Source organism: Coregonus clupeaformis, chromosome 30, assembly GCF_020615455.1.
Source record: "Coregonus clupeaformis isolate EN_2021a chromosome 30, ASM2061545v1, whole genome shotgun sequence".
NCBI lineage: Eukaryota > Metazoa > Chordata > Actinopteri > Salmoniformes > Salmonidae > Coregonus > Coregonus clupeaformis.
In genome coordinates, this window is record NC_059221.1 from 18,739,458 (window position 1) to 18,758,532 (window position 19,075).

A 19,075-nucleotide genomic window follows, 5' to 3' on the forward strand; every position below is an offset into this window, starting at 1 on the left:
GAGAGACAGAATAACAACAAAAACATCCAGAAAAACGCATGTCAAAAATGTTATAAATGTATTTGCATTTTAATGAGGGAAATAAGTATTTGACTCCTCTGCAAAACATGACATAGTCCTTGGTGGCAAAACCCTTGTTGGCAATCACAGAGGTCAGACGTTTCTTGTAGTTGGCCACCAGGTTTGCACACATCTCAGGAGGGATTTTGTCCCACTCCTCTTTGCAGATCTTCTCCAAGTCATAAAGGTTTCGAGGCTGACGTTTGGCAACTCGAACCTTCAGCTCCCTCCACAGATTTTCTATACGATTAAGGTCTGGAGACTGGCTAGGCCACTCCAGGACCTTAATGTTCTTCTTCTTGAGCCACTCCTTTGTTGCCTTGGCCGTGTGTTTTGGGTCATTGTCATGCAGGAATACCCATCCACGACCCATTTTCAATGCCCTGGCTGAGGGAAGGAGGTTCTCACCCAAGATTTGACGGTACATGGCCCCGTCCATCGTCCCTTTGACGCGGTGAAGTTGTCCTGTCCCCTTAGCAGAAAAACACCCCCAAAGCATAATGTTTCCACCTCCATGTTTGACGGTGGGGATGGCGGCAGGTAGCTTAGTGGGTAAGAGCGTTGTGCCAGTTACCGAAAGGTCGCTGGTTCTAATCCCCGAGCCGACTAGGTGAAAAATCTGTCGATGTGCCCTTAAGCAAGGCACTTAACCCTAATTGCTGATGTAAGTCGCTCTGGATAAGAGCGTCTGCTAAATGACTAAAATGTAAAAAATGTAAATGTGTTCTTGGGGTCATAGGCAGCATTCCTCCTCCTCCAAACACGGTGAGTTGAGTTGATGCCAAAGAGCTCCATTTTGGTCTCATCTGACCACAACACTTTCACCCAGTTCTCCTCTGAATCATTCAGATGTTAATTGGCAAACTTCAGACAGGGATGTATATGTGCTTTCTTGAGCAGGGGGACCTTGCGGGCGCTGCAGGATTTCAGTCCTTCACGGTGTAGTGTGTTACCAATTGTTTTTTTGGTGACTATGGTCCCAGCTGCCTTGAGATCATTGACAAGATCCTCCCGTGTAGGTCTGGGCTGATTCCTCACCGTTCTCATGATCATTGCAACTCCACGAGGTGAGATCTTGCATGGAGCCCCAGGCCGAGGGAGATTGAAAGTTATTTTGTGTTTCTTCCATTTGCGAATAATCGCACCAACTGTTGTCACCTTCTCACCAAGCTGCTTGGCGATGGTCTTGTAGCCCATTCCAGCCTTGAGTAGGTCTACAATCTTGTCCCTGACATCCTTGGAGAGCTCTTTGGTCTTGGCCATGGTGGAGAGTTTGGAATCTGATTGATTGATTGCTTCTGTGGATGGGTGTCTTTATACAGGTAACAAACTGAGATTAGGAGCACTCCCTTTAAGAGTGTGCTCCTAATCTCAGCTCGTTACCTGTATAAAAGACACCTGGGAGCCAGAAATCTTTCTGATTGAGAGGGGGTCAAATACTTATTTCCCTCATTAAAATACAAATCAATTTATAACATTTTTGACATGCATTTTTCTGGATTTTTTTGTTGTTATTCTGTCTCTCACTGTTCAAATAAACCTACCATTAAAATTATAGACTGTTCATTTCTTTGTCAGTGGGCAAACGTACAAAATCAGCAGGGGATCAAATACTTTTTTCCCTCACTGTAACTGCAATCAAGAACGTTTGCTACTTTGTCCAGCAGCTAGTAGGGCTAGATAGGCTTGATAGGGGGGTAAAAACTAACTGGTAGCATATTTTGCTAACAAATAACAACATTTCCTTCCCTTCAAGGATTCTTTTTTACCCCTTATCAAGGTGACAGCTAACATTTTAAAACATATCGGTGTATTTCGTATTACTGGTTAATATAAGATACCTAGCTAACTTAGATAGTTTGCTAACTAGCATCTTGACTACCTAGCTTGTTCCAGTTAGTTTTCTCGTCATGAATGAAGCAGGTAGACCAGCTACCTTGTGATTATGTGAAATGACAAAATATTCTTGCAATATCAACACAATTTTGATTCATGATTTATGCATTGACAGTTTGGAGTGGATCACAGACCAACACTACCACCACGTTGGTTCTGGACTGCCGCCGGTGCCGCTGACGACCCAATCTGCACCCGTCACATTCAAATTCCTTTATTTCTTTAGGGATATGAATACCGAGTATGTCCACTTCACCGTCACACCATTTTATTGGTAAACTACATGGTAATGTAAAAGTTATATATTTTTGCAATCCAATACGTAATATGGTACACTTATCATAGTTTGGTTGTAATCCAGAGAGGTCCACGCAGGGAAAACACACCAGCAAAACAAAGAACAAACACGCACAAAACCATGTGGGAACCAGAGGGTTAAATAGGGAAATAATATAATGTAATGGGAACCAGGTGTGTACAATCAAGACAAAACAAATGGAAAAAGAAACGTAGATCGGTGGCAGCTAGAAAAACGGTGACGACGACCGCCGAATGCCACCAGAACAAGGAGAGGCACCAACTTCGGCGGAAGTCGTGACAACTTCCTGAGAGGTTTACAGTAGCTTTTACTGTAGTCTTTGCTATTTGATGAAATACATTTTTAGACTATTTGAAAGTACATAACAGGCATAAAAGCTCACCGGTAGGATTGTCAAATGTTTTCCTGCCAACAGTACTTAGCACCTCTGAACAGAGTGTCGGCAGTCAGTCTCTTTTGAGTTCACACAACAAGTTAAAATACTCCAAACCAGAATGTTGCTGTAGCGTTGTTTGGCAATGCATGTATATGTGTGTTGTTTATGGTCTAGATTCCAATGTTAGCCAGCTAGTTTCTCTAATGTTGCTATTTTGTAGAAAGCCCTTGTTGATACTAGCCAGAAGGCCACAGCTACAGTTGAAGTCGGAAGTTTATATACACCTTAGCCAAATACATTTAAACTCAGTTTTTTCACAATTGACCAAATACTTATTTTCCACCATAATTTGCAAATAAATTCATTACAAATCCTACAATGTGATTTTCTGGATTTTTTTTCTCAATTTGTCTGTCATAGTTGACGTGTAGCTATGATGAAAATTACAGGCCTCTCTCATCTTTTTAAGTGGGAGAACTTGCACAATTGGTGGCTGACTAAATACTTTTTTTCCCCACTGTAAATGCCCTGGCGGTGTGTGAAAGGTTTATCTATAAAGTTCCCAGCTGCGCCTGAATCTACTAGCACCTTACACTTGGGAACTCTTGTGTAATCAGGGAAGTATATGGGTATGGTACAGTGCGCAGCAGAGGGCTCTGAACAAGTGTGGGTGCTCAATACCTGGGGTGATGCGAGAGTGCCCTGCCGGCCGCCTCCTGACCCAAAAGAGCGTGGTGGAATGTTCCTTCGTGCCATCTGATTGGCACTGGCGCTGTCGTCTTCCGTTCTCTCGGTGTGCGGTACCACCCAGCTCCATGAGCTCTGGATCCGCGTTGGTCGGGGAGGGAACGAGCAGACCTCCTCCAGGACGTCCTCTGGTTGCCAGCAGGTTATCCAGATGAATGGCCATGTCCACCAGTTCGGTAAAAGACAAACTGGTGTCATGGCAGGCTAGCTCCCGTCGTACGTCCTCCCGTAGATGGCACAGGAACTGGTTGATCAGGGCCCGCTCGTTCCACCCGGATCCTGCTGCCAGAATCCGGAACTCCAGCACGATCTCCTGTACTGTCCTCGTCCCCTGCCTCAAGTGGACCAGCTGCTCACCCGCCTCTCGACCCAAACCGTGTTGGCCCACTCCAGGGCTTTCCCCAAGAGGCAGGAAATGAGGACGGACACCTGCTCTCAATTTGATGGTGCCGGCCTGACACTGGAGCAGTACAGCTCCAGTTGGAGAAGGAATCCCTGACATAGAGCCGGCGTCCCATCGAACGCCTGTGGTCGAGATATCTGGATCCCTCCGGGTGCTGTGATGTAGGTGGCTGGATCCGGTTGGCCAGCTGGTCTCGACGGATCGGTTCCTCTTCTCTCCAGGCGTTGGACGACCTGAAGAACCCGATCCATTGCTTCCCCCAAGCTGGCCAGCATAGTGGAATGTTCCTGGACCCTTGCCACTATTCCAGGCATGCGCTCCTCTCCTGCTGACTCCATATAGTGAGTGATTCTGTGATGAGGTGTGAATGATGGAGTCAGGCGCAGGAGGTAAAACACCGAAATCCAGAGTTTATTCAGTGTACATGAATAAAGTGCAGCAAGCGTCAAAACGAAACTAGCACAAGGGAAAAATACACCTTGGCTACATACAAGGAAAGAGTAGCTCAACCGAGCTACTCACTCTCACAATGAACAATCACTCACAAATGACAAGGGGGCAGAGGGAACACTTATACACAGACTAATGAGGGAATGAGTACCAGGTGTGTGTGATTGACAAGACAAGACAAGACAAATGGAGTGATGATAAATGGAGCGGTAGTGGCTAGTAAGCCGGTGACGACGGACGAACGCCAAAACCTGCCCGAGCAAGGAGGAGGGGCAGCCTCGGCTGAATTTGTGACAACAAGTTTTAATGACTCCAACCTAAGTGTATGTAAACTTCTGACTTCAACTGTAAATAACTACAGCAAGAAGATGAAGAAACAATTTAATTCAGTCTCCAGACGTGCCAGTGCCAGCCCATAGCCAAATGTTTAGCTAGCTATCTAATGTTAGCAAACACGTTAGCTAGCACAATATAGTTAACTAGCTAGCTAAGGACACTGCACTAACTAGGCAGCTAACATAGGCAGTTGTTTTATGGAAACTAGCTAATCCATTGTGATTTAATTCTAATGTCAATACTAGCTACTGTGGTTAGCTAGCTTGGAGTAAGTATTTAGTGTTGTGTGCTTTGCGTTTGTGCGCTTAGCTAGGTATCATCCCAGAGACTACATTGCATATGAAGTGTGACTGTCTCATCCGTGGGTGTATGGAGAAAATGCCCTCTTTTTTCCTTTTTGTTGTCACTCCTGTTGGGGGTTAGTGCTCTCTGATTGGCTCAAAGTCAAGTTGTTGGCCACTGACAAGCTTTGCGATTCTACAAGTAGAATTGGTAGATTCGTCGCTATCAGGTCGGCATGCAACAGGTACCAATTTTGTTCTAGCAAGAGAAGGAACGGCCTCCTACTGTCGGCAGTGAGATTCTCTGTGTGTTTCATTAATGTTTAACAAATGTTAGAATGCATTTATTTCACATGATGGGCAAAATAAATGTATTCCTATTTTGTGCGTCACAAATATCCTTCCCCTCTGATGCCTATGGTGACACAAAAAACATATTTCCCCTTATACATGACTGTGAGTGAGTGACTTGTGGCCTCTGCCCTTCATGGTTCACTCAGCTTATATCGACTAGCAGGCTGACTGCCTCCACATCAGTGTGTTCCCTCACACACAGCCAGACGATCCTCTTATCAAACAGTCAGATCCTGCTCACACTACAATCCATTTCCGTCCTCTGCGATGTGTCTACTCTCCTGTCCCATATAATAACAGACAGCAGCTTTTCCACCCCATTTCATTTAGAGTGGCTTCGTCGCCTCAAAGACTAAGATAACTCCTTTTTTTATGAGCACTGTCACCTTGCAGACAGACAATGGGCATCCTAAATTCCACCTGTATTCCCTATATATTCCCTATATAGTGCCCTACATTTGACCAGGGCCCACTCTGGTCAAAAGTAGTGCACTATAGCGAATAGGGTGCCATTTCAGACGCAGCCAAGTAGAGCTCCTCTGCAGTGCTTCCTAGCCTCTATCAAAGGGGCTTGATTTGATTGAGTCTCGGGCTCTGAAATTTTAAGTAGTGGATCCAATTGTACTGTGCAGGGTAAATAAATGCTGAGGACAGTACTCCTTTAAGGCAGTCAGTGGGGTTTAAAGGGTACGCCAAGGATAAGTGTACCCACCACCTGACAAGCTAATAACAGTCAGCCAGTGTTCAACTCTCCTGAAAGGCTCATTTAACCCTCTTTCTCCTCCCAGGATGGGAATTTGATTTGCTGGCTGGTTAATGTACTAGAGGACCCTTAATGAAATTTGAAGGCACGCTAGGGAGGAGAGAGGTGGGGGTGGAGCGGGGGGCGACATTGGCAGAAATTGTTATTTCGAGCAAAAACTCTGGATAGGAAGAGAATGAGCTGCTTAATTCTCTCCCCAGCCACCTGGCCATAGAGGGACTCGTCTGGGGCATCTCGGCCCGATCAGAGCAGTCTCTGATGGGTCTAACAAAAGCCAGCAGCCCCTGGCTTTATCTTCTATCTCCAGGAGCAGGGGGACTTTGTTAGCCCCTCTATAATAAAGTGAATGCAGGCGGGTGCTGCAGCTCTAATTGAATTTCCTGGGCGCAGGCGACTGGGCGACTGGGCCGCCTTACCATTGTTACCTCACAGGTTCTGTCATTACTACTGGCCTAGATACAGCATTGGCTCCTCTACAGAACACAGACTGTTACATAGAAGGGAGAGAGGAGGATGAATGACAATGAGAGGGGGAGATGGAGAGAGGAAATGTAACTCTATAGTGCTGTCTGTAGATCAGCCTCTCCTTTTCCGTACAATATGTGTACTTGAGTAGCTATTTGTCAAAGTGTGCATCCGTGCATGCCTACGTGCGTGTGTGCATCTGTTGTGCATCCGATTGCGGGTGTACGCGAGTGTGCTTGTGTGTGCATATCCGTGTGTCTGTTTTGCAGAGTGCTTGACCTTCAGGGAGACAAGGTTACATTCCGGGGCACAGCTGGTGAGAGGAGAAGTTGACATGTTGCTCCCTGAATTAATGATACAAGCCAAGGTCAAGTACGTAGCTGATTATACACCTCATATTATACAGCCAGGGAGAGAGAGAAAACACACTAGAATACATTGGAGTACACCTAGAGACCTGACTAGAGACACCCTATTCCTTATTTGCACTACTTTTGAACCCGGGTGTCATTTACTCATCATTCACTCCACAACTGCAAGTAAATTTACGAATGCTCTGATCCTGTTCTTTGTATCACACCAATGTTTTGCTGAAATGTTTCAATGACATATGCCAGGCTACTTTAGACCCAGCTAGCACATAACGTTCTGAGAAACAAATGTTTCTTAGAGCTTGGTGAGAGCGTGGTTGCCCTATGGTTATTTTGCATACAACCTTCCCACAACGTTCTGGGAATGGTGTAGGATAGTTTATTGGCTTTGGAACATTCTCAACACATTTAAGGAACTTCCCAAAAAAAACGTATTTTCTTGGTATTTCATTACTTCAACAGAACATTTCCTAAAAGTTCAAACATTTTTAAATTTAATTAAAACATTGGTAATGTTTTATGAACATTCTGCAACTGTTTTGACATTGGGAATGATCCAATTAGTTCAGAGAACCTTAAGAAACAATGTTCTTCTGTGGAAATGTCAGTACTTCAGCATAACGTTTCCTACAGGTTTCCTCATGGTTCTATTTACAGTCATGTTCTAAAATTAAGAAAACGTTCCATAAAAACCATAAGAAAATGTAGCAATGTTCAGAGAACATTCTAAGAATGTTATTTAAAAGCATTTACACGGAGTATACCAAATATCAGAAACACCTTCCTAATATCGAATTGCACCCCCCACCCCCCCAGCAGCGTTGCAGTTCTTTACACACTTAAACAGGTGCGACTGGCACCTACTACCTCGTTCAAAGGCACTTAAATATTTTGTCTTGCCCATTCACCCTCTGAATGGCACTCATACACAATCCATGTCCAAGTTGTCTCAAGGCTTAAAAATCCTTCTTGTACCTGTCTCCTCCCCATCTATACTGATTAAAATGGATTTAACGAGTGACATCAATAAGGGATCAAAGCTTTCACCTCGATTCACCTGGTCAGTCTATGTCATGGAAAAAGCAGGTGTACCTAATGTTTTGTACACTCAGTGTATGTACAGTTGAAGTCAGAAGTTTACAAACACTTAGGTTGGAGTCATTAAAACTTGTTTTTCAACCACTCCACACATTTCTTGTTAACAAACTATAGTTTTGGCAAGGTGGTTAGGACATCTACTTTGTGCATGACAAGTAATTTTTCCTACAATTGTTTGCAGACAGATTATTTCACTTATAATTCACTGTATCACAATTCCAGTGGATCAGAAGTTTACATACACTAAATTGACTGTGCCTTTAAACAGCTTGGAAAATTCCAGAAAATGATGTCATGGCTTTAGAAGCCTCTGATAGGCTAATTGACATCATTTGAGTCATTTGGAAGTGTACCTGTGGATGTATTTCAAGGCCTACCTTCAAACTCAGTGCCTCTTTGCTTGACATCATGGGAAAATGAAAAGAAATCAGCCAAGACCTCAGAAAAGAAATTGTAGACCTCCACAAGTCTGGTTAATCCTTGGGAGCAATTTCCAAAAGCCTGAAGGTACCACGTTCATCTGTACAAACAATAGTACGCAAGTATAAACACCATGGGACCACGCAAATGAAGTGCAAATGAATCCCAGAACAACAGCAAAGGACCTTGTGAAGATGCTGGAGGAAACAGGTACAAAAGTATCTATATCCACAGTAAAACGAGTCCTATATCGACATAACCTGAAAGGCCGCTCAGCAAGGAAGAAGCCACTGCTCCAAAACCGCCATAAAAAAGCCCTACGGTTTGCAGCTGCACATGGGGACAAAGATCGTACTTTTTGGAGAAATGTCCTCTGGTCTGATGAAACGAAAATATAACTGTTCGGCCATAATGATCATCGTTATGTTTGGAGGAAAAAGGGGGTGGCTTGCAAGGTGAAGAACACCATCCCAACCGTTAAGCACAGGGGTGGCAGCATCATGCTGTGGGGGTGCTTTGCTGCAGGAGGGACTGGTGCACTTCACGAAAAAGATGGCATCATGAGGAAGGAAAATTATGTGGATACAGTGAGGGAAAAAAGTATTTGATCCCCTGCTGATTTTGTACGTTTGCCCACTGACAAAGAAATTATCAGTCTATAATTTTAATGGTAGGTTTATTTGAACAGTGAGAGACAGAATAACAACAAAAAAATCCAGAAAAACGCATGTCAAAAATGTTATAAATTGATTTGCATTTTAATGAGGGAAATAAGTATTTGACCCCCTCTCAATCAGAAAGATTTCTGGCTCCCAGGTATCTTTTATACAGGTAATGAGCTGAGATTAGGAGCACACTCTTAAAGGGAGTGCTCCTAATCTCAGCTTGTTACCTGTATAAAAGACACCTGTCCACAGAAGCAATCAATCAATCAGATTCCAAACTCTCCACCATGGCCAAGACCAAAGAGCTCTCCAAGATGTCAGGGACAAGATTGTAGACCTACACAAGGCTGGAATGGGCTACAAGACCATCGCCAAGCAGCTTGGTGAGAAGGTGACAACAGTTGGTGCGATTATTCGCAAATGGAAGAAACACAAAAGAACTGTCAATCTCCCTCGGCCTGGGGCTTCTTGCAAGATCTCACCTCGTGGAGTTGCAATGATCATGAAAACGATGAGGAATCAGCCCAGAACTACACAGGAGGATCTTGTCAATGATCTCAAGGCAGCTGGGACCATAGTCACCAAGAAAACAATTGGTAACACACTACACCGTGAAGGACTGAAATCCTGCAGCGCCCGCAAGGTCCCCCTGCTCAAGAAAGCACATATACAGGGCCATCTGAAGTTTGCCAATGAACATCTGAATGATTCAGAGGAGAACTGGGTGAAAGTGTTGTGGTCAGATGAGACCAAAATCGCGCTCTTTGGCATCAACTCAACTCGCCGTGTTTGGAAGAGGAGGAATGCTGCCTATGACCCCAAGAACACCATCCCCACCGTCAAACATGGAGGTGGAAACATTATGCTTTAGGGGTGTTTTTCTGCTAAGGGGACAGGACAACTTCACCGCATCAAAGGGACGATGGACGGGCCATGTACCGTCAAATCTTGGGTGAGAACCTCCTTCCCTCAGCCAGGGTATTGAAAATGGGTCGTGGATGGGTATTCCAGCATGACAATGACCCAAAACACACGGCCAAGGCAGCAAAGGAGTGGCTCAAGAAGAAGCACATTAAGATCCTGGAGTGGCCTAGCCAGTCTCCAGACCTTAATCCCATAGGAAATCTGTGGAGGGAGCTGAAGGTTCGAGTTGCCAAACATCAGCCTCGAAACCTTAATGACTTGGAGAAGATCTGCAAAGAGGAGTGGGACAAAATCCCTCCTGAGATGTGTGCAAACCGGGTGGCCAACTACAAGAAACGTCTGACCTCTGTGATTGCCAACAAGGGTTTTGCCACCAAGTACTAAGTCATGTTTTGCAGAGGGGTCAAATACTTATTTCCCTCATGAAAATGCAAATAAATGTATAACATTTTTGACATGCGTTTCTCTGGATGTTTTTGTTGTTATTCCGTCTCTCACTGTTCAAATAAACCTACCATTAAAATTATAGACTGATCATGTCTTTGTCAGTGGGCAAACATACAAAATCAGCAGGGGATCAAATACTTTTTTCCCTCACTGTATATTGAAGCAACATCTCAAGACATCAGTCAGGAAGTTAGTCGCAAATGGGTCTTCCAAATGGACAATGACCCCAAGCACACTTCCAAAGTTGTGGCAAAATGGCTTAAGGATAACAAAGTCAAGGTATTGGAGTGGCATCACAAAGCCCTGACCTCAATCCTATAGAACATTTGTGGGCAGAACTGAAAAAGCGTATGCGAGCAAGGAGGCCTACAAACCTGACTCAGTTACACCAGCTCTGTCAGGAGGAATTGGCCAAAATTCACCCAACTTATTGTGGGAAGCTTGTGGAAGGCTACCCGAAACATTTGACCCAAGTTAAACAATTTAAAGGCAATGCTACCAAATACTAATTGAGTGTATGTAAACTTCTGACCCACTGGGAATGTGATGAAATAAATAAAAGCAGAAAATAAATAATTCTCTCTACTATTATTCTGACATTTCAAATTTTTAAAATAAAGTGGTGATCCTAACTGACCTAAAACAGGGAATTTCTACTAGGATTAAATGTCAGGAATTGTGAAAAACTGAGTTTAAATGTATTTGGCTAAGGTGTATGTAAACTTCCGACTTCAACTGTATTTGTGTAGTGAGAATTAGCATCAATCAATATTAGAATTTAAAAAACATATGTATTTCGTTGCAAAATTATTACCATGTTCTCTGCCGACAAATCATAAGACAAATTACATTTTCAAACTGGTTTCTAAACCCCAGAGGGTCTGCAAAGTAAATGTGTTGAAATATGTTTAGACCTGTGGCACCATGAGAGGCGTGGGCATAGGTGTGGCTGAAGGACTCCCAGTACAGCACCATGGACTGCGGCACTGGCTGCGGCGCAGTGGACAGCGGCACTCAATTCAGCACTGTGGAAGGCTTCACTACCTTCAGCACCAGGCCAGCCGAAGACAGCGCCACAGCTCTGCTCATCCAACACACCTGTGCAGGATTACTAATCAGCACACCTGCAAGGCATTCCCTAATCAAATGACTGGCACAAAAGTGCAGGCTGGACCTCGCTCAAGTGGAGCAATTAGGAAGACACAACCAGAACGTGCCTGCTCTCCCACTTACACTGTGGTTCTCTCGCCTGCCACAGACTCTGCCAGTGAGGCCACACAATAGACTACAGGTGGCCACGATCTTTAACCACCTGAACGGCTTGTGAACTAGAGCGCCAGAGACACTAAAAGCTGAACTAAAAGCATCTGAAACTTGAAGTCTTTTGTGTGTTTACACATTGCTACTTGTGTAGTCGGACACACCCCACTCTTCCCGACAAGACCCAATCAGGAAATAGAGACTTGACTGCGTCTTTAAACATGGATTAAATGGTATGTGACTAAGTGCTGTCAACAAAATGTATTTCAAATCTGACAAAATCACATTCAAAGATTAATTTAAAAACCATGGTATCTTTAGCTAGTCACCTAACAGATGAGGATAAAACTTTAGTGAGATCTAAAACTCACCCATTGCTTGTCAATCAAATATGAATAATTCAGTAGTTTGTAAACCCAATATGAGCCCGCCCTTGAACACATATCCATAGAGGTGGGTGTGGTCAACAGGAAGATTTAACCATATGCGTCATATCAACATTAACTGGTCCCTTGCACCTTCCACATACCATTTTGTCTAGCATTGAGTATGTTTACATCCACACTAATAATTTGATACTAAACTGATTATGGCAGTAGTCAGATTATGCAATAGTCATACAAACACCTTACTCTGTTTATCCTAATTGGCCTGAGGTCAAAATCAAAGCAAGCATAAGCCGATTAAAACACCTGGTTTTCTGAGCAATCTTTTGAATTATTAGGACATGTAAACACCTTAATCAGCGTTCCAGCTGTGTATTTCACCTGCACATGTGCTAGCACCAGCCAAGCGAGCTTCCCTCTTTAGCGCGAGTGAAGTGTGTTCGGAACAACAATGTACACATCAAAGTAGTTTTCACATACAAACTTTATGTCCAAACTCAGAATCAAATATGCTTCCCAAAAATAACATGTTCGCTGTGGTTGAACGCGTTTATTTTGATTGCCAATTTTCTGCATTTATCAGTGCCATCAGGTAGCCTGATTTCAGATGTGTCCATGTAAACAGGATTATTAGGGAAACCATTTTTTTCTTGCAAAGCATCTAAACGTTTTAAACAAACTTTATTAATCTGACTATCCACAATAATCGCACTATTGTGTGCATGTAACCACACTCATTGTGTGCGAGAACAGTTACATTTAATGTGGCACCTACTACCATACCCCGTTAAAAGACACATCTTTTGTCTTGCCCATTTACCCTCTGAATGGCAGTCATACACAATCTGTCTCAAGGCTTAAAAATACTTCTTCAAGCTGTCTCCTCCCCTTCATCTACACTGATTTGAAGTGGATTTAACAAGTGACATCAATAAAGGATCATAGCTTTCAGCTGGTCAGTCTATGTCTTGGAAAGAGCAGGTGTTCTTAATGTTTTGTATACTCAGTGTACATTCCATTCTCATTTTTACATTACATTTTAGTCATTTAGCAGACGCTCTTATCCAGAGCGACTTACAGGAGCAATTAGGGTTAAGTGCCTTGCTCAAGGGCACATTAACGTCATTCTCAGCATCAACAAAACAATCTCTAGCCTCTCTTGTTAAGTGTGTTCAGTTGTGTTGGCTGCACCCACTAATTGGCCACAGCTGATCTTAATGTGCTATTTTATTTAATAATAATACAAAAATTGAATGGGGTCTGTTTTGAATAAACTAAAATGAACAGCTTTGAATGCATAAAAAAACATGGCATAATAGCTTCCTCCTGGTGGATAAATTCCAGGGATAGAGAACACAATATTTTGGGCTGAATCTCACTGCCCTGTCACAATAAAAAATGAATGTGTTTACATAAAAAAAAAAATGTGTGTGTGTATATATATATATATATATATATATATATAAACTCACAGATCTTCAATGTAAAGGGTTTAAACACTGTTTCCCATGCTTGTTCAATGAACCATAAACAATTAATGAAAATGCACCTGTGGAACGGTCGTTAAGACACTAACAGCTTACAGACGGTAGGCAATTAAGGTCACAGTTATGAAAATATATGACACTAAAGAGGCCTTTCTACTGACTCTAAAAAACACCAAAAGAAAGATGCCCAGGGTCCCTGCTCATCTGTGTGAACGTGTCTTAGGCATGCTGCAAGGAGGCATGAGGACTGCAGATGCAGTGTCCGTACTGTGAGACGCCTAAAATAGCGCTACAGGGAGACAGGACGGACAGCTGATCGTCCTCGCAGTGGCAGACCACGTGTAACAACACCTGCACAGGATCGGTACATCCGAACATCACACCTGCGGGACAGGTACAGGATGGCAACAACAACTGCCCGAGTTACACCAGGAATACACAATCCCTCCATCAGTGCTCAGACTGTCCGCAATAGGCTGAGAGAGGCTGGACTGAGGGCTTGTAGGCCTGTTGTAAGGCAGGTCCTCACTAGACATCACCGGCAACAATGTTGCCTGGCAAAAGGTGCTCTTCACTGACGAGTCACGGTTTTGTCTCGCCAGGGGTGATGGTCGGATTTGCGTTTATCTTCGAAGGAATGAGCATTACACCGAGGCCTATACTCTGGAGCTGGATCGACTTGGAGGTGGAGGGTCCGTCATGGTCTGGGGCGGTGTGTCACAGCATCATTGGACTGAGCTTGTTGTCATTGCAGGCAATCTCAACGCTGTGTGTTACAGGGAAGACATCCTACTCCCTCATGTGGTACCTTTCCTGCAGGCTCATCCTGACATGACCCTCCAGCATGACAATGCCACCAGCCATACTGCTCGTTCTGTGTGTGATTTCCTGCAAGACAGGAATGTCAGTGTTCTGCCATGGCCAGCGAAGAGCCTGGATCTCAATCCCATTGAACACGTCTGGGACCTGTTGGATCGGAATGTGAGGGCTAGGGCCATTCCCCTCAGAAATGTCCGGGAACTTACAGATGCCTTGGTGGAAGAGTGGGGTAACATCTCACAGCAAGAACTGGCAAATCTGGTGCAGTCCATGAGGAGGAGATGCACTGCAATACTTAATGCAGCTGGTGGCCACACCAGATACTGACTGTTACTTTTGATTTTGATCCCCACTTTGTTCAGGGACACATTATTCAATTTCTGTTAGTCACATGTCTGTGGAACTTGTTCAGTTTATGTCTCAGTTGTTGAATCTTGTTATGTTCATACAAATATTTACACATGTTAAGTTTGCTTAAAATAAACACAGTTGACAGTGAGGACGTTTCTTTTTTTGCTGAGTTTATATATTTTACCAGGTAAGTTGACTGAGAACACATTCTCATTTACAGCAATGACCTGGGGAATAGTTACAGGGGAGGGGAGAGGAGGGGGATGAATGGGGGATGCCTACGAAAAATAATTTCCATGTGTCCTATCTGTGTTTGGCGTTCAAAAGAAATAACTCAAAATAAACTAGCAGTGTTATTAAATGTCTTATTGAAATATTCAGTTAAAGTTTTAAGGAAGTTACTCAAAAACCTCCAAATAACCTATAATTTATATTCTCAGAGCATTAATAAAACCTCCCAGGAAAACATTCTCAGAACCTCCCTAAAGATTAACGTTCCCAGAACAGGCAACATTTTCACTTCTGTTGTCAGAACGTTAGAAAAAAACGTTCAGTTTTACTGACTGGCTTCATTCCCTGAACCAACGGGAAACCAAAAACCAACATTCCCACAACTTCCAAGGAACCAAATATGCTAGCTGTGGACTCAGTGGCACCAGTTAAAACCAAGAATAAACTGTCTGCCAGAGTCTCACCTTGGTTAAATGACCATACTCGTGCCTTAAAAAGTGAATTTAGAAAGGCTGAACGTAAATGGAAGGCCTGCAAACTTTAAGTATTCTATGAGATAATGAAGGATCTGATGAGAAATGATAATGTTGCGGTTAAAGATGCGAACTACTTCTCTACCCTGATTCCTGAGAACTCCCACAACAAACATATTTTTGAAGACAACTGATTCCTACTAGACTACTAGATCCCTACTATTATGCCTACTGTCTGGCTCCTTTCCAGCCTATTTTAAAACTGCTCTGGTCCAACCTCTCCTTAAAAACCCAATCTAGACCCCTCCTCACTGAGTAATAAATTACAGAACTTCCTTTTTTAAAATCCAAGATAAAAAGAAAAAAAGTTGTTTTCATGCAATTGGTGGCTTATTTGAGTATGAATAAGTTATTTTTTTATTTATCCAGTCGGGCTTCCGCTCACTTCACAGCACGGAAACTGCTTTATTGTCAGTAATGACCTTCTGTTGGCTGCTGATGCCGGTGAACACTCTATTCTAGTTATTTTGGATCTCAATGCTGCGTTTGATACTATTGATCACAACATCCTTAATGGCCGGCTGAAGAGGTGGGTGGGAATCTCCGGCGTTGCCCTCGACTGGTTCAGGCAGACGTTTCTCAGTGAGCATGGGTGGTTCAGTATTCAGCACCTATTCACTATGGTGTCCGTCATGGATCAATTATTTTTCTGTGGAAGGGTCTGCCAGAGGAGATCAGGCTTGCAGATTCAGTGCCTCTTTTTAAATCCCTGCTGAAGACACACTTTTATAAAGATGCTTTTAATGTATGATTTCAATGTATGATTTTAATTAGCTTTCTTGTTTCATTCTCCATCTTTGTTTCTTTGTTAGCGCTTTTATTTTATTTTGTATTATTTTATGATGTGATGCACTCGTTACTTGTATTGAAAATCACTATATACAGTGGGGAAAAAAAGTATTTAGTCAGCCACCAATTGTGCAAGTTCTCCCACTTAAAAAGATGAGAGAGGCCTGTAATTTTCATCATAGGTACACGTCAACTATGACAGACAAAATGAGAAAAAAAATCCAGAAAATCACGTTGTAGGATTTTTAATGAATTTATTTGCAAATTATGGTGGAAAATAAGTATTTGGTCAATAACAAAAGTTTCTCAATACTTTGTTATATACCCTTTGTTGGCAATGACACAGGTCAAACGTTTTCTGTAAGTCTTCACAAGGTTTTCACACACTGTTGCTGGTATTTTGGCCCATTCCTCCATGCAGATCTCCTCTAGAGCAGTGATGTTTTGGGGCTGTCGCTGGGCAACACGGACTTTCAACTCCCTCCAAAGATTTTCTATGGGGTTGAGATCTGGAGACTGGCTAGGCCACTCCAGGACCTTGAAATGCTTCTTACGAAGCCACTCCTTCGTTGCCCGGGCGGTGTGTTTGGGATCATTGTCATGCTGAAAGACCCAGCCACGTTTCATCTTCAATGCCCTTGCTGATGGAAGGAGGTTTTCACTCAAAATCTCACGATACATGGCCCCATTCATTCTTTCCTTTACACGGATCAGTCGTCCTGGTCCCTTTGCAGAAAAACAGCCCCAAAGCATGATGTTTCCACCCCCCATGCTTCACAGTAGGTATGGTGTTCTTTGGATGCAACTCAGCATTCTTTGTCCTCCAAACACGACGAGTTGAGTTTTAACCAGAAAGTTCTATTTTGGATTCATCTGACCATATGACATTCTCCCAATCCTCTTCTGGATCATCCAAATGCACTCTAGCAAACTTCAGATGGGCCTGGACATGTACTGGCTTAAGCAGGGGGACACGTCTGGCACTGCAGGATTTGAGTCCCTGGCGGCGTAGTGTGTTACTGATGGTAGGCTTTGTTACTTTGGTCCCAGCTCTCTGCAGGTCATTCACTAGGTCCCCCCGTGTGGTTCTGGGATTTTTGCTCACCGTTCTTGTGATCATTTTGACCCCACGGGGTGAGATCTTGCGTGGAGCCCCAGATCGAGGGAGATTATCAGTGGTCTTGTATGTCTTCCATTTCCTAATAATTGCTCCCACAGTTGATTTCTTCAAACCAAGCTGCTTACCTATTGCAGATTTAGTCTTCCCAGCCTGGTGCAGGTCTACAATTTTGTTTCTGGTGTCCTTTGACAGCTCTTTGGTCTTGGCCATAGTGGAGTTTGGAGTGTGACTGTTTGAGGTTGTGGACAGGTGTCTTTTATACTGATAACAAGTTCAAACAGGTGCCATTAATACAGGTAACGAGTGGAGGACAGAGGAGCCTCTTAAAGAAGAAGTTACAGGTCTGTGAGAGCCAGAAATCTTGCTTGTTTGTAGGTGACCAAATACTTATTTTCCACCATAATTTGCTAATAAATTTATAAAAAATCCTACAATGTGATTTTCTGGAATTTTTTTCTCTCAATTTGTCTGTCATAGTTGACGTGTACCTATGATGAAAATTACAGGCCTCTCTCATCTTTTTAAGTGGGAGAACTTGCACAATTGGTGGCTGACTAAATACTTTTTTCCCCCACTGTAAATAAAGTTTGTATTATTATTTGGGACACAGACCCCAATAATATGGCTCTCTCTCTCCTTAGAGCCAGGAGGAGCAGGAGAGACAGTGGATTGGAACAGGTACTTAAGCTGAGGATTTAAAAAAGGAAGCCATGCGTTTCCACTAGCTGCTTGTCTTTGCCTAGCTGCCTTCCCCCTGAATGGGTGTGAAGCCCAGCCGAGTGTGAGGAGATCGGTCTCAGAGACAGAGCAACATCCTGAAAACATGTAAGTAGGATGGGGCCGCTGTTAATTTTAGATGTTAGTGCAGTGGAGTGGGTAATGACATGGGAACCTGCTTCCTTCGCTCTCGCTCTCTCTTTCTGCAGATGGATATCTCTGGCTGGGCTCACCCCCGTCTCCTTCATCCTCTCCCATCCTCTTGCTAGTCACTCCACAACAGCTTCTCACCAGGAGCAAATTAAAGGAGAGGAGAAATGAAAGGTGCATATTTTCATGTTAGTGATAGGCCCTTAGAACGTAAGACAGAGACAGACAGATGGAGAGACAGGTGAACAGAAGCAATCAGACTTTATTTTATTGAATATATTTTAATCATTGAGGATGATTCATAGTTCAATACAGCAATTTCAGCCATTTGAAATTATTTTTTGGGTGAGAGGCAAGTGCATAGGAAAAATAAAACTGGCATGTTTTCGGCTATTCCCATGGAGTGGGACACAATGGACTTTTCTCAATTGGATTCGCTCAACTCCTACGTCCTCTCTCCTCTGTCTTCTCTGGCCTCCTTTTGAAATAGGTCAAAGGTAATCGAGGAAAGGCGGCGAGGAGATGGAAAGTGGACAAAAATGCACTTGTAAGAAATGAAACTCTCTTCCAATCACGCGTCATCAGGGAAATTATGTTTACAGGGTGGAATGCCCAAATGAATTTATAAAGTGATAACTAATTCAGCTAATAGTGCGAGATATAGATAAAATAATAAGTATCATATCGTTTTAAAATGTTTGCGTGATTTTCTTCTTTGAGAAAACAATAGCTGATTCAAAGGGAGTATGGCAGATTTCGAAACTCTTACACGAAGGACTCAGGTAAGATACAGTTGAAGTCGGAAGTTTACATACACTTAGGTTGGAGTCATTAAAACTTGTTTTTCAACCATTCCA